The 4,041-nt window shown below is 37.3% G+C and overlaps 1 pseudogene; it reads left to right on the top strand.

Annotated features, from left to right (window-relative positions):
• Nucleotides 1–54: 54 nt before the first annotated feature.
• Nucleotides 55–1,933, top strand: LOC124891846 (annotated as a pseudogene).
• The last annotated feature ends 2,108 nt before the right edge of the window (nucleotides 1,934–4,041 follow it).

The following is a 4,041-nucleotide window of genomic DNA, read 5'->3' as shown; positions in this document are numbered from 1 at the left end:
AATCGTAGTGTTCGAGCCTTGTCTTTATTGGAATTTGAACCTGTGACGTCATAGTTGTGGAAAGGCTGGAAAGGCTTTGTTGACAGAAAGAAATGGGGGTGGTTCTTTAAAAGCAGGTCTGCGAAAGGTTAAGTTTTTGAAAGCATTATGTTTTAGGCGTCACAAGAAGGCATATTATGCTGAGGAAGGCAGCAACAGTGATGGAAGGAACTCAGTCAGAAGTGAGGATCCCGATTATGTTTATCCTGTGGATACAGATTCACTTGATGAGGATTCGGTAGGAGAATCTGAGGAAGGAAAAGAGGATACAAGTGTTCAGAAGTTATTCAGTTATGAAGCACTCGTCTATGCAAACCATGCTGGTGGATCATTTTGTTCAAATACAAGAGGCAGCAGCAGTGACGAGGATTTAGTCCACTATAGCCATCATATTTCAGACACAAAGCACAAGTATCCTGAGGATAAAACTGCAGCAAATCAATCTGCAGAGCAGAGTTCAAAACGTAGTCTTCTTTCCTGGAGGAAGAGGAAGTTGAGTTTCAAATATCCTAAAACCAAGGGGGAGCCATTGTTGAAGAAACATTATGGAGAGGATGGTGCAGACGATATAGGCTTTGATCGCCGACAGCTTTGCTCATCTGACGAGTCTTCTTCTAGGGTACGTCTCCTTTTTTCTTACTTTCTTTGTCATGTTTGTCGAGTCATTTTTTATCTTCATGTCATGGTCTGATCAACGTGCAATAACTACACCAATGTGCTTGACGGATTGAAGATTACAAATTTTGGTAGCTTTCTTTAGTAGCTTAGTCTACTTGTACGGTTGTATCAAGTATCTAACTGCTGAGGTTTTCTTGTTCATGATTGAAGATATATGTCATAACTAGTCCTCTTACTAATGTGTGTAGTTCATGCAGGGGCACAAATACGAGGAAACTTCTCCGATTTCAGTCTCTGATCTTGGAGATGAAAGTTTTGCTGTGGATAGTTGGGAGCAGAAAGAAATAATAAGCCGTGATGGACAAATGAAACTGCAGACTCAGATCTTCTTTGCTTCGATTGATCAACGAAATGAACGAGCTGCCGGTGAAAGCGCTTGTACAGCCTTGGTTGCTGTCATAGCTGATTGGTTCCACTGCAATCCTGAAGATATGCCCATCAAGTCCCAACTTGATTCTCTTATCTGTGAAGGCTCGATGCAGTGAAGGAATCTTTGTGAAAACGAGACCTATAGGGAACGTTTCCCAGATAAGCATTTTGACCTCGAGACAGTTATCGAGGCTAAAGTGCGTCCACTTTCATTAGTCTCAAAAAAATCATTCATTGGGTTCTTTCATCCTGAAGGAATCGAAGAAGAGGAAGGATTCCACTTCCTTCATGGTTCCATGTCTTTTGACAACATATGGGACGAGATTTCTAAGTCCGCTCAAGAAACTCCTTGTCATGGTGACTCCTGTGTTTACATTGTGAGTTTGAATGACCACTTCTTTATCCTCAAGGTTGAAAAGACATGTACTATATCATTGACACACTTGGGGAGAGGCTTTTTGAGGGTTGTAATCAGGCATATATCCTTAAATTCGACCAAGATACAACAATTATGCAAGCACCTGGTGAGTCTCAACAATCAGATGATAAGCCATCTTGTGATAGAAAAGAGAAAACCGATGTCAAAGAGGCTGCGGATGAAAGCAAAATTGTCATGAGCACCAACAACAACGACAGTATGCAGGAAGACAGGGTACCTGAAAAGAACATCATTTATAGAGGTAAAGAGGCATGTAAAGAGTACATTAAGAGTTTTTTGGCAGCAATCCCTATTAGGGAGTTACAAGTTGATGTAAAGAAACGATTGATGGCATCGACACCCCTTCATCAGCGCTTACAAATCGAGTTCCACTGCACAATGAGCTTTGTACCCAAGTTTGAGGAGTAATCTTTAGAAGAACTGATTGCTAACAGTTTGGCCATAGTACCATCGGCAGCAGCAGAATAAGCAACGATTGGTAAATCTTTACGAGTATATACATAGTGCAAATCCTTTTTGTTCTACATACCATTTAGGAATTTTGACCCGAAGAGTCTCTTCTTTGTTTTCATTCGTATATTTTATTCTTCGTACTCAAGGAATGCTAATGCTAATATAAATGACTATGGAACTGCTCAAGAGTACTTTTCTATGGTTCTCTTAAAGAGGGAAGTTGAGATAAATAAATGCATTAGTTCTATACTCCTTTTGATTATTATTGTTTTGTTTTTATTTTAAAACCATCCCTAGTAGTTGAAGGTATTCTTCCCCTTCACCAGTCAAACGATTTTTGTCGACGCTGCTTTTGAAGGGGAGCCTTGGATTAACCGGTAAAGTTGTTTCCATGTGACCAGGAGGTCACGAGATCAAACCTTGGAAACAGCCTCTGCCAGAAATGCAAGGTAAGGCTGCGTACAATACGCCCTTGTGGTGGGGCCCTTCCCCAAACCCTGCGCATAGCGGGAGCTTTAGCACAGTGGGCTGCCCTTTTCAATAATAAGAATTAAGAAAGTATACTGCACCATCACACTCTGTACATTAGGAGAATCATTTTTCTCTGGCTTTGGAGCAAGGACAATTGTGCGTAAGTTCGAGTCGTCCAAATCACTCATTAGTACCTGAACAGCAGGATAGGCTGACAATAAAGTTTACGTGTGACTTATAGCTCACGAGTTGGAGCTACGAAGTCAGACTAGTACTTGCACATCCGTATAGGTTGCTTACATATATGCCATCGTGGAATCAGTTGTTGATGGTGGCGGTTGCGCAATTCTCCATAGGATCTATAGGTCAAAGGTTTGAGCATTGGAAGCAGTGTTAGGGTAGGATGCTTACATACGTGTCGCTTTGTGACCTGTAAGTCATTGGAATGGGGCCATAGAATCGGCTTGCATACGGGTAGGTCGTCTATATTACACCCCCTTGCAGAGGCAGAGCTAGACCATTAGGTAAGAGTTATAAATAAAGCATTGTAGTTCTTTCAAACAAGAACAAAAGTTACTTTTCAAAGAAAATTTTTAGACAACAATAGTCTTTGTATACTTCTTTCTTCTAAATAGGCTGCATCTAAATTCAAACAAAGTTTTTTCAAAAAATAGAGTAAAACATCTACTATCCCTAAATTATGAACAAATTTGCTACGACACGCTCCAAATTCATGGGATCCTATTACCCCTGAACTCAATTATAGCGTATTTTTGTAACCCTTTTGTGCTGCCGTAACATCTTTTGTCAATCTTTTTAGCTGACGTGGCATCTTTGTTGTGGAGCCCCTTTTATATAATAAACGTGCTACGTCAGCAAGAAAGAGTGACAAAAATATGCTAATATCTTTTGAGTATGTAAAGATGGAGAATTTATTTATTAAACCTAATCTTTACCAAAATATTTTTAAAAGTCGATCGACATTCATCTACCATCTATAAATTATAAAAAAAATAATATAATGATAGAGATATCAAAATAACACAACTAAATCTAATCTTTACGAACAAAAAATTTCTCAAAGTCGTTCGACACTCACTTAACATATGTAAACAATAACAAAGTAATACAATAATAGAGATATCAAAATAATACAACTAAACCTAACCTTTACATAAAAAATTTCTCAAAGCGGACCAACATTTATCTATCACCTGTAAATTGCAACAAAATAATACAATAAAAGTGATATAAAAATAATATAATTAAACTTAAATTTTACACATAAAAATTTCTCAAAACCGATCGAAATTCATCTACAAACTGTAAACTACCACAAAATAACAAATTAATATAGATATTAAGATAATACAATTAAACTAACATTTATGTAAAAAAAATTCAAAGCCGACCCACATTTATCTAACATCTGTAAATTAAATTAAAATAATAAGATAATTAATATTTATAGAGTATTTCTTTAATAGAGTCCTATTTTAGGAGTATTTTTCTAATCAAACAGTAGAAAGAAAAAAATATTAATTAATTCTCCTACCATATATTTTAGAAAATCTAGTAGAAAGGAAAATATT

The sequence above is a fragment of the Capsicum annuum genome, unplaced genomic scaffold (assembly GCF_002878395.1).
Source record: "Capsicum annuum cultivar UCD-10X-F1 unplaced genomic scaffold, UCD10Xv1.1 ctg41278, whole genome shotgun sequence".
Taxonomy (NCBI): Eukaryota; Viridiplantae; Streptophyta; class Magnoliopsida; order Solanales; family Solanaceae; genus Capsicum; species Capsicum annuum.
This window is presented reverse-complemented; position numbering and strand designations above follow the sequence as displayed.